Source organism: Brachyhypopomus gauderio, chromosome 19 (assembly GCF_052324685.1).
Source record: "Brachyhypopomus gauderio isolate BG-103 chromosome 19, BGAUD_0.2, whole genome shotgun sequence".
Taxonomy (NCBI): domain Eukaryota; kingdom Metazoa; phylum Chordata; class Actinopteri; order Gymnotiformes; family Hypopomidae; genus Brachyhypopomus; species Brachyhypopomus gauderio.
Genome location: NC_135229.1, coordinates 14,938,722 through 14,957,283, shown reverse-complemented (window position 1 = coordinate 14,957,283; position 18,562 = coordinate 14,938,722). Strand labels below are relative to the sequence as shown.

Here is an 18,562-nt window from a genome sequence, read left to right as displayed (position 1 = left end):
CTGCCCCGATGTTCCCGGGCCTCGCTCCTGCTCAAAAGGCCCCGAGCACCTTCGGGACGGTGGTGACTGCATCACCCACCAGGGGCCCCAAGGGGTCAGTGCCACCTGTCAAAGGCTCCAAGGTGCCTGCATCGCCCGCCAGGGGCCCCAAAATGACAACATCGCTCACCAGAGGCTCCAAAGCTACAGTGCCGCTTTTCAGGGGTTCCAGTGCAGGGGGTGGATCACTCCCTAGGGCCCCCTCGGCGACCTTGCTCCCCAGGGCCTCCTCGGTTTCGATGCTCCCCAGGGCCCCCTCGGCCTCGACGCTCCCCAGGGCCCTCTCGGCCTCGACGCTCCCCAGGGCCCCCTCGGCCTCGACGATCTCCAGGGCCTCCTCGGCCTCGGCGCTCCCCAAGGTCTCCTCAACCCCTGTGCGCCCCAAGTACCCCTCGGCTGCAATGTCCCCCGGGGTCTCCTTCAAAGCTCCTGCCCCCCACGAGCCAGGTTACATCATCCACGGCTCCGACCACAGGGGCCCTGAGGGAGTTGCCGGTGATGCCGGCCTCTGCGATCCGAGAGAAGTCGGCATCTCCTTCGGTCCGCTCTATAGGCCAGCCGACTCCTCCCGTCCCAGCAGCCCATCAGCTGGTCCCGCCGGTCCCTGCGGCCCACCGACCAGTTCCCGCGGCTCGCCGGACGGTCCCCTCTGCACACCTGACGATCCTGCTGGTCCCCTCAGAGCGTCACCTGGTCCTACAGGTTCCTCTGGCCTGTCACCCGGACCCTCTGGCTCCCTCGGCTCATTCACCGGCCCCGCAGAGTCCCACGGACTGCCTTCATCCTGCACCGGTTTCCGCAGAGCCTGCCTTGCCCGCCTGTGGACCGGGATCTGATGACTATTGTACATGTTTGCCTGTCAGTCACCCTTCTCCCGCCATGCTCCCTTCTTACCTTGCTCTGTCCCAGGTTTCCTGCTGGTCCCGGTTCCCGTTTGTGTGTCTGTCCAAGTCTGTGTACCTGTTCCTGTGTCAGTGTCTAATGGTGTCATCTCTGTTCCTGTCCCCGTGTCAGTTCCCCAGATTGTCACTCATTTTGTTTCTGTACCTGTGTCTGTCGTACGCCATCTACTAACCTCCGTGTTCATCTCTTCAGTTTCCAGGCCTACTCCCATCTCTGACCCCGGTCCGGTCCCATCTTGTCCCATCCTAGTGTCTTCGCCTGCCCCGAGTTCAGTGCCCCCCGTCCCTGTGGCCCCTGAATATCCTCCGATAAAAGACATGTTTCTTTTCTTATACTGTTAGACCTTAATGCTGCCATTGATCACAACATTCTACTGAATAGGCTGGAGACACTCATTGGCATAAGAGGTCAAGCACTCTCCTGGTTCAGATCCTACCTGACAAATCATTACCAATTTGTACTTGTATATAACGAATGTTCAGAACGTACAAAGGTAAAATATGGTGTTCCACAAGGATCTGTATAACCTAGAGGTGTATTCAACTAAGGATTTTCAGTCGAATCTGATTCGTCAGCTTTTCCCTTTAGTCGACTAATAGTCGAATCGGGTTTATTTTTATTTTTTTAATTTAGAGCACCTTAAACGGGATCCCGTTCTCATTCAGACTTTTTTCCTCTTCAAAGTAAAATCCTAACACACTCAGATAAATAAATAAACACGGTAGGTTGGTTTATTCAGCTTTAATTTATTTACTTTTTTTTTTTGAGAACATTAGAGTTAACGTTAGAGAACATTAACCGTCAGTGCGCACTGCGCACTGCGCATATCGAACTGTCAGACAGTGTCACGTTGAGGACCCCGGCCCCTCCCCTTTGGGCGTGTGTACACGTAGTCCACGTGCTTTGTCTGCGTCTGTGGAACTCCGTGGTGATGGCTATGTCGTGTGATAATGTGTCTCACCTGTGAATCGCCGCTTGCGATATCAATACTATCAAAATTGAGAACTGCGTCCAGGATATTAAAAACTGAATGGCGTCTAATTTTCTTAAACTAAATTCCGATAAGACTGAGGTGCTGATTCTTGGGCCTAAAGCTGCTAGAAGCAATTGGGCTGATATTCCCCTTACCCTAGATGGCTTTTCAGTAACACCTAAATCTACCGCAAAGTGTCACTATTGATTCTGATCTTTCATTTGACACACATATATGCAATGTCACTAAGGCTGCCTTTTTCCATTTATGTAGTATCACCAAGCTGAGACACTTTTGAAATGTGAAATGTGCCATATTTTGTCAATTGTGATTTTTACACCCCAATCGAAATTTGTCCTCCGCTTTTAACCCATCTGTGCAGTCAGAACACACACACACACTAGTGATTACTAGGGGGCTGTGGATCACACGTGCCCAGAGCGGTGGGCAGCCCTAGCCCGGCGCCCGGGGAGCAGTTGGGGTTAGGTGCCTTGCTCAAGGACACCTCAGTCATGGCCTGTCTGGGAATCGAACCCACGACCCTCCGGTCACAAGTCCAGTTCCCTAACCGCCAGGCCATGACTGCCCTTTTGTTAGCTGATGCAGAGAAGCTGGTCCATGCTTTTGTCTCGTCAAGATTGGACTACTGTAATTGTCTTCTAATTGGATGCTCTAAACAGTCCATAAAGAAACTACAATTGTACAGAATGCTGCAGCTAGAGTCCTAACTAAGGCTAGAAAATTTGGTCATATTAGTCCTACTCTCTCGGTGTTACACTGGCTTCCGATTAAATATCGAATTGAATTTTAAATTATTTTGTTGACCTATAAGGCGTTAAATGATCTTGCTCCACAATATCTGTATGGTGGCACCTTGAAGTGTGGCCACTCTAGGTTCTCGGTGCTTTACACCGGGGTCCTAGGGAAACTGAATTTCCCAATCGTGGGATCAATAAAGTTTGTCATTATCATTATCTGAGTGAACTCATTGCATACTTATAGCCATCTTGCCTTTTGCCCTCCCAAAATGCAGGATTTCTCTTTGTTCCAAAAATTTGTAAGACTACAGCCAGAGGCAGAACTTTCTCCTTTAAAGCCCCTCAGTTATGGAACAGCTCCGATCTGAGATTCTGACACAGTTCCATTCTTTCAATCTAGACTTAAGACTCACCTATTTAATCAAGCCTTCAGTTAATATTCCCCTTGTAAGGTGTGGGCCTCAGGGGCCCCCAGACATTGAGACTTCTGGTAATCTGAGATGCTGATGCTGTCATCCAGCTGTGTCATGGCATCACTCTAGTTGTGACAATGACTGGAAAGCAATGTCTCAGTGAGCCCTCATGACTGTGGTCACATCTGAACCCCTCCCTTTAGTTATGCTGCTATAGATTAGCCTGCCGGAGCCACATGCTAATCACTGGCATGTGAGCTATGTATATTTAAATAAATGGTTGTCAATGGAGATGGTCTGGCTTGCCAGTGGATGTGCTGATGCCGGGGTTGGATGTGCCATTGCTGCAAGAGGACATGCTAATGCTAGCTCCTACCTGAGGCTCACCACCTGCACTGAAGGCACTGTGACTACTTGGTATAGGAATTAGAACTTTAACTATAACTATAGAATTATATTTGAACTACGAATACGGACTTCTGCTAGCGGGCCGCCCAATGGAGGATGGGTTCCCTTTTGAGTCTTGGTCCTCCCGAGGTTTAATCCTAATCCCCACCCCATTGGGAGATTTTCCTTGCCACTGTCGCCTCTGGTTTGCTCATTAGGGATCTGGACCCATACGATTGTAAAGCTGCTTTGTGACAACATGTGTTGTAAAAAGCACTATATAAATAAATTTGATTTGACGACATCAGCCCAGCATAAACCAACACACATACATCTCTGTGCAGTAGAGCACATTAGCCCAGTGTAAACCAACACACACACATCTCTGTGCAATAAAGCACATCAGCCCAGTGTAAACCAACACACACACATCTCTGTGAGAACTTGGATTTCATGAAGAAAATAAAATAAGTATAACAACATTTTAATGCAGCCAGTTCTTCAGAGAAAAGCATGTCTACTCTTAAGGCAAAGCTGTAAAAGAGGAAGAGATAGAACACTGACAGGTTCCATGGGTTCATAATGACATTGCAGAGTAGCAAGCGGCCTGTGTGTCTGGTCTCAGTCAAAGCTAAAGCTCTTTCAGACTGCACTACATCCAGAAAGCACCAGAACACTTATGGGAAAGATGAATCATTTGTAAATGAAACGTCATTGGCTGCACACTGAGAGGAAGATGCTTGTTCAGGTCTCAGGTGGCCTCTGGAATGAAGAGCTTTAACACACACCACATGCTCTCACGCACACACACACACACACACACACACACACACACACACACACACACACACACACACACACACACACTCAGAGTGCTTTTAGTGTCGATGGAGAACAGTCTTTAGACTCCAACCCACTCATTATTAGTACTAGAGGGTAGATAGGACACACACACACACACACACACACACACACACACACACACACACACACACACACACACACACACACACACACACACACACACACACACTCTCTCTCTCTCTCTCTTACGGAAATAGTGGGTGGGCCTTGTCCCTCATGCTTGTTGTTCTTGATTGAGGAAAGTTGTGGTAGACGTGGCACTTGAGTGTGTGTGTGTGTGTGTGTGTGTGTGTGTGTGTGTGTGTGGGTGGATGTTTGCATGCCATGTGGCTGGTTCTCAGTCTCCACTCAGCAGTGCGGTTCATTTGCATGTCTTTGTGCACGCATAAAGGCCAAAGAGGGCCGGAGTTTACCAGCTGCTGTCCAGACCCAGTGCTCATTACAGACCCGCTGTTCCTCTGAGAACAAGACCACATGTTCCGCACGCGCCCGCTCACACTCAAGCACAGACACCCAAACACACACACGCACGTGAGACCCAGCTTCGAATCGCTCCGCCAGAAACAATTTTACACACCAAATGTCCCTCCCGCTCATACATATGCTGCACACTCCAGCGGAAAACAGCCATTGTGATTGCGCTTTCTGGATGGCCGTGCCATCTCCATATAAATGCAAGGTGAGCTCATGGCCCAGCGGTGTGGTGTTCCGCACTGTGCAGCCTGAGAAAATGCACACCCTGCACCCACCGCCCTGCACCCACCGCACAAAAGAAGGGCCATCGATGAAATTGCCAGCAGAGAATAATTGTGAAGAAAATAAAGCTGTCCTTACATGGTGGTTGTAATTGGATTAGATGTTCAGATTCAATTACAGGAGCACAGACACGCTCTCACAAGCAGTAACCAGAATATAACACCTCTCACCATACGTATTCAAATTCAGCATAGTCTCTCTCTCTCTGTCTTTCACTTTCCCTCAGTCACTCTCTCCCTCTCCCTCTCTCTACCTCTCTGTCACTCTCTCTCCCTCAGTCACTTTCTCTCCATCAGTCACTCTCTCTCCCTCTCCCTATCTCTCTCAGCCACTCTCTCTCCGTCTTCCTCTTTCTCTCCTAGTCACTCTCTCTCCCTCTCCCTATCTCTCTCAGCCACTCTCTCTCCGTCTTCCTCTTTCTCTCCTAGTCACTCTCTCTCCCTCTCTCTCCCTCTCTCTCTCTTTCACATGCAAAACTAAAGAAATAGTGACTCTCAAATCCTTTTCTGCTTCTTCAACAATTTAATCCCCCGTCTGACAGTATATAATGTTTAATCTGGTTTCTATATAGTTTGCCTGACTGTAAATCAGCTATAGCATCAATTCATGACTGTATGGAAGCATAAAAAACACATAATAATAAATGACTTTTTTAAAATGACAAATACTGTGCTGTTTAGTAAATAATGAACAGAAATCTGCACCACTGTAGAATAGGATTAGGGAGGGAGAGAAAGGTCACATGGTACGTGACCTCTGGAACAAAGCCTTCGACCTTCAGCCCAAACAATCATCAGATTTGAAAGAATAGGTCTGGACCCGTTCCACTCACAGGTGAATGTCTGTCGGTACGCATGTGTGCGTATGTGTCTTTTCTTTTTTGTATGTGTGTATATCTGTGTAGTGTCATGTATGTGATTGTGCATGGATATATGTGTTTTAGATAATAACAAAATGTTTAGGAGATGAGCAGCTATGACAACTTGTGCACACGTCATCACACTGATATAGATCTTTACCATAGACCTTTATTGTGTCAAAGGTATTTAAAAGCTTTTGCACCTTCCAAAATGTGTTTTTTCAGCTGGGAAAACCTCTTATTGTATTGTCAGACTTCAGAGTAGCTCTGTTTTCATCCCTCACACGTCGCAGCTGTACCTTAAACCACGTTCCCCCTCCACTGGACCAGCTCACCATATTCCCTCGACTGCTGCCTGGTCAGTCCGTGGGAAGCCGTGCTGATTGGGCAGCAGGAACAGCCTCTTACGACTCTTACGAGTGGTTCTTTTTGTGTGGCCCAGACATGCCGGTGACTCCAATTCACAGAGCGTAAGTGAGTGGGTGGTGTGGGGCAGCGATGCTTGGAGTAAAATATGGGCCATTAGGGAAGAGATGTGCATGAACGAGGAACAAGCAGACTGCTGTGATTAAAAGGCTCAGGTAATGGCCACGCTCTAACCCAGTGCTCCACCTGAGAGAGGTGGGGAGCGGTGGGGAGAGGTGGAGAGAGGTGGGGAGAGGTGGGGAGAGGTGGAGAGGAATGAATGGGTGGAGCGTTTGTGAGTGGGGCCACTGGGCTTGTCTTTTGTATGGCACTCCACATGCGGGACTTTGCCCCACTGGAAATATCACCCCGCAGCCTTTTTAAAAGAGCTCTTGCTGGTTTGGTCCTTGTTAATAATGCAAACTGGATTGCCACCAGTTAGAGTTTCTTATAGTAATAGTGAAGGTGGAGATATGGTCATCTCTTCACCTAAACTTTCTTCTCTTGATTAGTGTACTATCTACGCTATTGGATTAATAAATCTTAATTAAATAATCTTGGATGAATCAAAACGTTTAACCAGCAAAAGGATGGAAAGATGTGGTACAACTGCCATATATAATAGACTAAAACAGAAATATTTGTGCTGTTCAGTTGAACAAATGGCTAAATCGCCTTTGAGTGTCTGAGTATGCGTATTCCTCTTTTCTTACAGGCGATATTTAAAAAATATTCCTCAAAGGGACGAATCTCTACATGGACTCGTACACCGCGTATGCATCTTCCGTTTGCTCCGTAGTGACATGTCTGTTTTGGGAACTGTGTATTATCACATAACGGACCTGGTCAGTGTCTCCTGCTCAGCTCTGGCTGTTCGAGCTGCTCTCAAGGCCGGCGGGGCTGGGGAGAGGGGGACGCCGGGGGGAAACGGGGCATTGTCCTCGACAGCATCAGGGACGCAGCGTGGGAGAGAGAACAGAGGAAAGGCATGCTGGGTATTCAGACTGTCAGCAGCCACTCTCTCTTCCTCAGTTTGGTTGCTACGAGTCTATTATGTGATCACTGTTGACTGACCACAGTCATAAAAAACCTTGATAGAATTCAGAAATTCCAACACACACACACACACACACACACACACACACACACACACACACACACACACACACACACACACACACCTACACACACACACACACACACACACACACACACACACACACACACACACACACAGGGCACATATACACTACTAGAGTTACCTATAGCACATACACACATTACAATATTTCATTTTGTATTTCACTACAACCCTTTAAAGCTATCCCAGACTATAATCTTCTCCTTATACCTAATCATAGCCATAGCAATAACATAGCCTAAACCACAACCTAAGCCAAACAAAATTGCAATCTATTCCTAAAACTAAACTGAACTATTATCAATATAAAACAATTTGAATGTATTATGTAGTAATCAAAGGTCATGTACATGAAAGGTCAAGAAACCACAACTATTATTATCTACTGATAATTATCAGTTGATTACACAGGTCAACAAAAAAAAAAAAATTTACTGGTGCCCAAAATATTTTAATGAATTTGGGGTATTTTTGGGGTGCTGATTCTGAATATGCTATCAGTTTTGCCAGATTGGCTCAGGTTTTTGAGATTTTTGGTATCTTATTTATAGCACTTATATAGCATTAGCATATAGCATTTATAGCACAAGAAGAAGTTGTAATAACATAGAAGAACATAGAAGAAACATAACAGACTTCATAAAAAAGTGTATTTGGCCTATTTTGGGGTTATGCTTGGGGACCAAGACAAGTCTTGGGCACCACACATAGTGTGTTTTTTTACACATTTCACGAAAAATCTCAAAAACTTGAGCCAATCTGGCAAAACTGATGACATATTCAGAATCAGCACCCCAAAGTTACCCTAAATTCGTTGAAATATCTTTGGCCCCAAAAATGCTGTTGACCTGTGTTATCTACTGTCATTTGTACATTTCTGTCTCACAATAATCACACAGTCAGAGTGTGAAAGAAGAACAGTTCATAGGTAAGCCCGCTGTCCGGACTGCCTGCAGGTATCGGTGGTTCCTTGTTGACCCTCTACATGGCCATGAAACCACACCACAAGCAGGCAAACGCTGACCCACCAACAAAAGGTGACAAGCAACCCAGAGGAGCCAATCAGACTATTAGGGCGGCCCACAAGGCTTCCTGCCCTCCAGGGCGCATAATAAAAAAGCCCATTACAGACAAAACAAATCAAACGAAGATCAGTCTTTGCCAAGTGGCCCTTGATATTCATACGATGATGACAGCGTCATAAGTAGGTTCTCAAAAAAGCCTGACTTTGAAGATTTGATTTTAGCAGTAACAAAAAATTATGGTAGGAGACTTTTACATACATTTTGATAAGGCTGAGGCATTTCACAAAATGTATCGGGACCTGCTCATTATTGCAATCATACCCTAGATTTAATTTTGATGCTGGGTATCGACGTAGATAATATAAATATGCTCCCGCAAACCACAGCAACTCTAACCACTATCTAGTCTGATTCGAGCTACATCTTAACCTGAATACCCCGCTCATCTCCTCGGCATTGTATAAAGTGCTTGACAAATTCATCAACCGCAACAGTTTATTGAAACCGTCCCAGATTTAACTACTTTAGCCTACTCGCCATCTGATCCAGAGGAATTAGTCTTACCGACTGCTTAGAGAATACCTGCAGATCAGCATTAGATACAGTAGCTCCACTCAAATATAAAAAGGCCAGATCTAAAAAAAATCTAAAAAGCTTACCCCGTGGTACAATGACCAAACTCGAAACTTAAAACTCGAAAAAAGCTGGAAATATTCCACTGTGCTTGGAAGGATAACATTATTGAATACAAAAGGGCACTTACTAAAGCACACTCAGCATACATAGCCTCATTGATTGAGAATAATAAAAACAATCCTAGATTTCTTTTTAGTACTATTTCTAAAGCAGGTGCTGAACCTCAGATTCCAGGAAACTAGTGTCTTCATGGATTTATTTGATTACAAAACAGAGAATAATACACTAAATATAAAACCTTTTATCGGTAATCCAACTGGTCTGTCATTTGGTTTGGTTGATATTGAACAACATTTTGCATTAGAAGAAACACTTAAAGCTTTTCATCCACTCCCACAACCAAAACCGTTGTAAAAAATAATTCCATCTTTAAATTGTTCTACTTGCACTTTAGACTCAATTCTCTCAATTCCTTACTGAACCTCTTCTAATGGTAGTAACTTATCTATTACCATAGGTCACATGGTAATAGGACACACACATTCTCTCAATTCCTTACTGAACCTCTTCTAATGGTAGTAACTTATCTATTACCATAGGTCACATGGTAATAGGACACACACATTCTCTCAATTCCTTACTGAACCTCTTCTAATGGTAGTAACTTATCTATTACCATAGGTCACATGGTAATAGGACACACACATTCTCTCAATTCCTTACTGAACCTCTTCTAATGGTAGTAACTTATCTATTACCATAGGTCACATGGTAATAGGACACACACATTCTCTCAATTCCTTACTGAACCTCTTCTAATGGTAGTAACTTATCTATTACCATAGGTCACATGCCCAAAACCTGTAAACTAGTGGTCATTTAACCTCTGATCAAGAAACCAAATCCAAATCCTTGATCCAACTGTACTATCTAGTTATAGACCAATTATTATATTATATCCAAGATCATAGAAAAAGCTGTGGCCCAACAATTATGCTTATATCTGCATAAGAATCACATATATGAAAAGTTCCAATCTGGATTTAGGCCCCACCACAGTACTGAAACAGCCTCAGATCAAATCTATGTATCTGTACCGTTCTGCGCGACGCAGAGCATGGAGGGCGGACACAAATGCTGAGGAGAGCGAGATTTATTAAAGGTAATTCCATAATCAGAGTCATAGTAACAGACAGAGGTCAAAACGGGAGTGCCATCCAAGTGGGATAAGTACAGAGGCATGATGAGACAGATAAAACATGAAACACCAAATCACAAAGCCGAACAAACCACAATAGAACGAATAGCAGACAAAGGGCTAGGGAAACACAGGGCTAGGGAAACACAGGGACTATAAGTACATTAGTCATGAATTTAGTTTTTTGGATTGAGTCAATGAAAAAAAATTCGTGTGATTGATTAATTCAATTTTATTACATTGAGCCAATGCTTTATTTTTTTCAGTGTATGTGTGACGTTCGGCGAGGGACGAAGGACGAGACACGAAATCCTTCTTTCTGCAGACGTCACGTTTATTTTACAAGTATTGCGCAATAGCGCACGGAGAACAAATGACACAACGTGTAGACTTTAGACAACGACGAGCACAGGACACTGCGCGAGCGCACATTAAATAGACAAACCACATTAGCCCCACGTGATTACGAGATGATTCACAGGTGAGACACATTATTCACACGACATAGCCATCAGCACGGAATTCCACTGACGCAGACAAAGCACGTGGACTACGTATACACATGCCCAAAGGGGAGGGGCCGGGGTCCTCAACGTGACAGACGCCCCCTCCAAGGGCACTACCCGTCCCGGGATGCCAACAGGACCGAGTGCCCCAAACCCACGACGGTGGGCGGATCCGGGCTGCCACCCCGGGAGCACTCCATCATCTCCTCTCCGGAGCGATCGGAGGATGGACTCGCCTCTGGTCTCCACTTCCCCTTTACAGTGACATCAGAACACTCAGAGAGGGGCGGACTACCCTCCTCCCCCGAGTGCAGTTCACTCTCCGTGCACTCAGAAACGCCCGAGCGCATGGACAGAGGACGTTCTTCCTCTTCAAGCTCCTCCTCACCATATTCAGAGGGGTAAGCGGAGCGCTCCGACGGCAGGTAGTCCTCGTAGTCGTCGTCCTCATCCCCCTCCTCAATGATGGAAGCGGGACCTACAGGCGGAGGGAGGTAGTCCTCTTCCTCGGACTCCTCCTCCTCTCCCCCGTAGTCGATAGGGTACACGTCGTCCAGCGACGGGGGGTAGGCCTCCTCCCCTTCCCCACCGTAGTCAACGGTGGAGGCTTCGCCTATCAATGGAGGATATGCCTCCTCCTCCTCGTCCTGCTCCTCCTCCTCCTCGGAGTCCCCCTCCCCAAACTCGTTCTCCGGGGTGGACTCGACAGCTCCGTAAACATCGGAGTCCACCCTCGGCGGCGAGCGGGCGCGGGATGGAGGGGAGGGGGAAGATCTCCGCCAGCTCGGGGTTACTCTCCTCTACCCTCCGGGCTGAGGCCAGCTGGAGGGCGCACACCGGGTCCTTCTCCAACTGTTCTTGCGTGGGCGATGTTACGCAGTGCGGGGGAGAGGAGGAAGAGCGGTGGTGTCGCTTGCTAGAGCGAAGTGCCTTCTTAGGCCTGGTGGCGTAGCCTGGCATTTCGGTGTCTCTTGTCGGCTCGTCGTTCTGTGACGTTCGGCGAGGGACGAAGGACGAGACATGAAATCCTTCTTTCTGCAGACGTCACGTTTATTTTACAAGTATTGCGCAATAGCGCACGGAGAACAAATGACACAACGTGTAGACTTTAGACAACGACGAGCACAGGACACTGCGCGAGCGCACATTAAATAGACAAACCACATTAGCCCCACGTGATTACGAGACGATTCACAGGTGAGACACATTATTCACACGACATAGCCATCACCACGGAATTCCACTGATGCAGACAAAGCACATGGACTACGTATACACATGCCCAAAGGGGAGGGGCCGGGGTCCTCAACGTGACAGTATGCATATGACATCCAAATTGACATATTAGCCAAACCTGATGACAATTCCAGATTAGGGAAAATTGAAGCGATGTTAAGAGATGTTAAAATGCTGGATGTTGCAAAACTTCCTCCACATTAATGGTGACAAAATGAAGGTTCTCCTGGGCCCAAAGGCTGCAAGACAAAAAATACCAGATCTAATGCTAAATCTCGCAGACTACCGACTACCCCATTACACCTGGCTCAGTAGCCAAAAATCTCTGTCATACTCGACTCTGACCTATCATTTGATAAATACATAGCTAATACTACATAGATAGCTGTTCTATATCTCCACAACATTGCCAAGCTAAGAAATGCATTATCCCAGCATGATGCAGAAAAATTAGTACACGCCTTTGTTAGCTCCAGATTAGACTACTGTAACTCATTACTGTCAGGATCCTCATATAGGAATCTAGATAAACTTCAAATAGTTCAAAATACCGCAGCCAGAGTTCTGACTAGAACTAGAAAATTCAATCATGTCTGACCAGTCCTATCAGCCCTGCATTGGCTCCCAGTGAAATTCCATATTGATAAAAAAATTATTCTACTGACTTAAAAAGCACTGCACGGGCTTGCTCCTGATTACCTCCAGGAACTTATTTCCTATTATGTGTCAGGAGTAACACCTGATAGCCTGATCAGTCTCACCTGTTCCTCCTTGCCACACCCACTTCCCAGCTATTCTTATACACCTGCGCTTCACTTCCTAGTTGCGAAGTATTGCCAACGATGTTGCGTACCAAGCGTTATCTCTGCCTGTTGATTCTCCTGTGTATCGACCTCTGCCTGTTACATTTACATATACGGCATTTAGCAGACGCTCTTATCCAGAGCGACTTACAAAGTGCTTTGCTTCTGATCACAGAATACATCCTAGGAAATAGTACAGATAGGCCAGAAATCAAGACACCATTGAGTCAGACTACTACTAAACTACAGGAGTCAATATCATTACCTAGTGTTTTGCAAGTTAGGCATTTGCCAAGAAGCACAAATAACCATAGACAGACATACAATTTAAGAACACGGCAAGTGCCCAGAGGAAAGAAAAATCAAAAAGGAGATCTCCTTAATATCTCTGCAGTTTCTCCTAGACAACACTGAGATTATATGGAAAGACAAATGAGATTTTTCCTTAAGTCTCCTGCTGCTCAAATGTGTCTCTTGAGATAAAGATCTTGGTAATCTTCTGTGTGTCTCATCTTGAGTTTTAGTAGAGATCTCACTAAAGACTCCAGTAATCGCACATGTGTCTCTTCTTAAGTTTTAGTATAAATCTCAGTAAAGACTCCAGTAATCTCACATGTCTCTTCTTAAGTTTTAGTATAAATCTTAGTAAAGACTCCAGTAATCTTACATGTGTCTCTTCTTAATTTTAGTAGAGATCTCAGTAAAGACTACAGAAATTAAGTATTATACATATGTCTCCTTCTGAATTTATTCACACATCACTGTAAAGTCTCACATTGTGCTCAGATTTACCAAACAATTGCATTAAATGAGTCTCAGTATGGACAAATACAGGAATTCACATTTTATTAGAATAAACTAGCAATTTTGCAGTATCCTTAATTTAATAAATCACACACTGGATCAAAAGGACTAGTTCACTGGAAAAACAATTATGCATAGAACGTTTGGATGGTAAAACAGCAAGCACTAATAAAAAACCCTAACGATACAAATACATGACAAGATTTACTGGACAAACTCTGCATTTGGTCAAGTGTCAGATTCAACTTGCCTATATAATTACCAGATACTTGCCTGTATAATTATCATATACCATAAATACCAATAATGCTATTGTTGTTTTGGGCTCCTGAGTTAGATTCCTTCTACAATATAAGATAAATTATATTTATAACACCCAGTTAGATTTTTTTTGCCCAACGCAAAGTTCATTGAACATTTGTCATTTTATCAGTGCATACTACAAATTCAGGCACGAAGCCAGAAGGCGGGCCAAATTATGTGAGAGAAGTAGCACTGAACTTCCACGTAACCGTAACAACCATCCTAGCATCGCGCATGCGCCAGGTTTGCGATCAACTTGTACTGGGAAATAATGAAAGAGATTGAAACAACTGACCGTGGATCAGCTGTTTCTTCAGAAGACGCTGCGCCATTGCCCCAGTTCTGAAGGAGAGATCTGTGAACGCACCTTTCGTTGTCATCCCACATCATCCAATTAAAGAACTGCTGAAAGCGGTGTGCGATCCTAATTAGTCAATAGTACGGGAGATGGACTGTGATTGGTCCGTTCAAGTGCAAGTCCCTCCTTCAGTGAAGTCACGAAGAACTGCTAAGGAATCCGACGGGAAGTCACACGGTAAATAGACCCAAACATTGAATGTTATACGAGTAACGTTATTTAACATTACTTGGTTTAAAATGTGATATTTTTGTCGAAAGACAAGGCTATGTTTTAAGTTATATTTCAGGTGTCATTACTAACAACTTGTTAGTCTAGTGGTATAGCTTCGTAACGGTCCGCTGGATATCTGGCTAACGATGTTGGTATGCTAGCAATATAACAAAGACATTTTCTACATTTTGTTCAGAGTTTGTAGTTTGACAAATACATGCCAATTGCATCTTGTCATAAAACATTACGTTTTTTTCTTAAATCATTTTTAGCATATATGTCTGAAAATACAGCTCTTCTCCAGATTAATTTTAGTAAGCATCATCCTATATTTATGCTAATATAGTTTAGTTTACTTGCAAACATGTTTTTGCAGCCATTATAATCCAGACAAAAAGAATGATCGTCAAATGCCTGCTTTATTAACATATACACTAGTATTCCTACTTTAGTGTGTTACAGAAATATTTATTTTTGGGTTGTTTAGATTGGAAAATCACTGGGGTTCCAGTTTGCTCAGACACGTAAGTGTTGTTGGTCTTGCTCTGTATACTGTGTGTTTGTGTGTGCACGTATATATATATATATATATATATATATATATATATATATATATATATATATATATATATATATATATATATTTAATGTATGTATGTTAGCCTAGACTCCACATGTACAAACAATTATTTTATTAAAATAAAATATTTTCTGCTAAATTGGATTTCCTGAGTTTAGACAATCTTACAATTTTATCTTTTTCACAGAATGGCAAGTCCTGGTAGGTGAGGTGCACGGGAAATGCTCAAGAGAACCCGCTGTCCACCAAAGAAACTAAGGTTCTTTGTGCAGAACACTGATGTACAACTTCATGAACAAGGTATTTTTTAATAATATTTTAGTTTTAGATACACAGTTCGTGGTTAATACACAGTTCTAACACACAAGTGTTATCTTTTTAATGAAAATTGTTTATATTACTTATTAGAAGTAATGCTTGAAACGAGCATAGCAATCTTTCAGTTGAAGAAAAGGGGAAATTGTAGGATACAAGTTATTACGTACATATTATATAATATATATATAATATATTATATTACATTACATACAGTCTATTGGCCAGATTTGACTTGACAATTCATATTTGTAGTGTGAGTTCTTTTGTTTTACGCTTTGGTATTGTTAATATTTAGCATTGTTTGTTAACATAAGTTATTTTAATTTTTTAAGTTAAATTTTTAAGTTAAATTAATAAGGCTCAAAAGACAGTGTTTTGCAGGGAATATTGTCTTACCTTTGTCGTGTATGATGTATCATATTATGCTACTGTTTTTTGTTTGTATTTTGTTCGAATCTATTTAGCATCTAATTCAGTTGTACATAAATTGTACTTCAGTTTCTGACATTGCACCAACACCTCAGTTATTACTCCTGCAATTTCTTTTTTTTTTCTTTTTGTACATATGCAACATTTCTGTTCAAGAAAAAAGAAGTTGCAAGATGCATGCAAGAATAAAATGTATGTATGTAAAATGTTGTGTCTTAATTAAAATGAATTTGTTTATTTGGGGAAACAAAATGTAACTGAGTCATTTCCTTTTCATTCTATAGTAAAAATGGAGCCTTGAAGGAGATTAATTCAATACAAGAAAGAGATATCATTTGGAATTCTCAGTTTTGACTCCTTTAACCTCAGAGATTTCTCAAGTCTCAATTTTGTCTAATTCTATTTCTCCTAAGAACTTTTAGGAGAAACATCTGTGACAAAGTTGATATCTTAATGAAACATAAATGAGAATCTCAAATAAGTGTCCTGAGACATCAAAGATCAACATTTAAGCAATAAAATTTTCCTCTGGGTGGTATCAACTGAGTTAGTGCTCTGGTAAGAACTCAACAAACAGGTGAGTCTTCAGACTACGCTTGAAGATAGCAATAGACTCTGCAGTCCTAGCAGCTAATGGAAGATCGTTCCACCATCTTGGAGCCAGGACGGAGAATAGTCTGGAGCTTTGTCTTCCATGAGACTTTAAGCATGGAGTTTCAAGTCGAGCCAAGCTTGAGGTTCTAAGTGTTCGCTGTACAGTTCGGCTTTTGACCATGGATATGTAGGGAGGGGCCAGTCCCTTTTTGGCTTTGTAAGCAAGCATCACGGTTTTATATCTGATGCGTGCCGCTACTGGAAGCCAGTGAAGAGAGCGTAGCAGAGGAGTCACATGTGAGAACTTGGGTAGATTGAAGACCAGTCGTGCTGTTCCCTAGACCACGTCTCCTGCCTAGCCCTCAGGTTCCTTGCAGACTCTGCCAACATGTTACACGTTTCACCCAACTCTCCTTTTCAGCTCTTTCAATTTCTTCCTTTGAGTTCCATGCTATCACTGTATCCTACCCCACTACTCTTCAAATCATTGTGATTTATGGTTCCAGGTTCCCTTGAGACCTTCATTGACGAACTTGATACCCTCCTCAGTCAAATCACCATTGAAGCAAACCCACTCATTCTACTTGGTGAATTCAACCTTCCGTACGACAATCTACATTCATCTTGCATCCTTCCATTGCTGCCGTCATTTGACCTCACCATCAACCCATCCACTGCAACTCATAGAGCAGGCAACATTCTGGACCTGGTCTTTACACGAGACACCGGAACATCGGACATCACAGTCACCCCACTTCACCTGTCAGACCATCATTTTTTATCCTTTTCTTTCCCCCTTCCTGCCATCTCCACTCACACTTCCCCTGTACATCCCAAATGTGCGCTCCATCAATCCCTCAACCCTTGCTGTCACTATTTTGTCCTCCCTTCCTCATCAGAACTACCTGTCGTCTCTCTCACTGGACACAATTACCGCTATTTTCCTCTCTATGCTCTCTTCATCCATCAATCTTCTGTGTCCCCCCTCCCTCATGCTTAGGAGATCTGTTCCATCCACCCCCTGGCTAACTCAAGTGCTACACAGCCACAGGAAAGATCTAAGAACTGCAGAGAGGAGGTGGAAGAGAAGTCGCCTAGACTCAGAGCTCAGCTCATATCAATCTCTCATTTCAAAGTTCTCACTGGAAGTCACATCAGCAAAATCAGCCTACTACAGAAAGAAATTTGAATCATCTGCATCCAACCCACGCAAGCTATTCAGTATTTTTTTCTTCTCTCCTTAACCCTCCCTCACCCCCTCCTCCATCCTCTCTCACTCCTTAACCCTCCCTCACCCCCTCCTCCATCCTCTCTCACTCCTTAACCCTCCCTCACCCCCTCCTCCATCCTCTCTCACTCCTTAACCCTCCCTCACCCCCTCCTCCATCCTCTCTCACTCCTTAACCCTCCCTCACCCCCTCCTCCATCCTCTCTCACTCCTTAACCCTCCCTCACCCCCTCCTCCATCCTCTCTCATTCCTTAACCCTCCCTCACCCCTCCTCCATCCTCTCTCCTTATCCCTCCCTCACCCCTCCTCCATCCTCTCTCACTCCTTAACCCTCCCTCACCCCCTCCTCCATCCTCTCTCACTCCTTAACCCTCCCTCACCCCCTCCTCCATCCTCTCTCACTCCTGAGGATTTTGTGATCTTCTTTGAAGAGAAGATTGCAGCAGTCCGTCAGTCCTTCTCCCCAGCTCCCAACCTTCCTACTAGTATCTCTAACCCAACACTCAACTCCTTGGCTTCTCTCTCTCCTCTCTGCTCAGACAAGATACATCAACTTCTGACTTCTAGCAATCCTACTACATGCCCACTGGATCCAATTCCTTCCATGCTTTTCCAGAATATGTCGAGATCTCCTTCCATTCATCTCAGCAATCATTAACAACTCCTTAGTTTCTGGTCATGTACCTACCGTGTTCAAGATGGCAAGGGTGGTACCAATCTTGAAAAAAGCAACACTTGACACCTCTGACATGAACAACTACAGACCGATATCACTTCTTTCTTTTCTATCAAAAACTCTGGAGCGAGCAGTCTATGACCAATTATCTCTCTT

General features: G+C 44.1%; 1 long non-coding RNA gene across 1 annotated transcript; it reads left to right on the top strand.

Moving 5' to 3' along the window:
* Positions 1-14,507: 14,507 nt before the first annotated feature.
* Positions 14,508-15,632, top strand: LOC143482691 (uncharacterized). The gene is made up of 3 exons (XR_013122279.1): positions 14,508-14,544; positions 15,068-15,104; positions 15,348-15,632. It is a non-coding gene; the product is annotated as an uncharacterized LOC143482691 (long non-coding RNA).
* Positions 15,633-18,562: the final 2,930 nt, after the last annotated feature.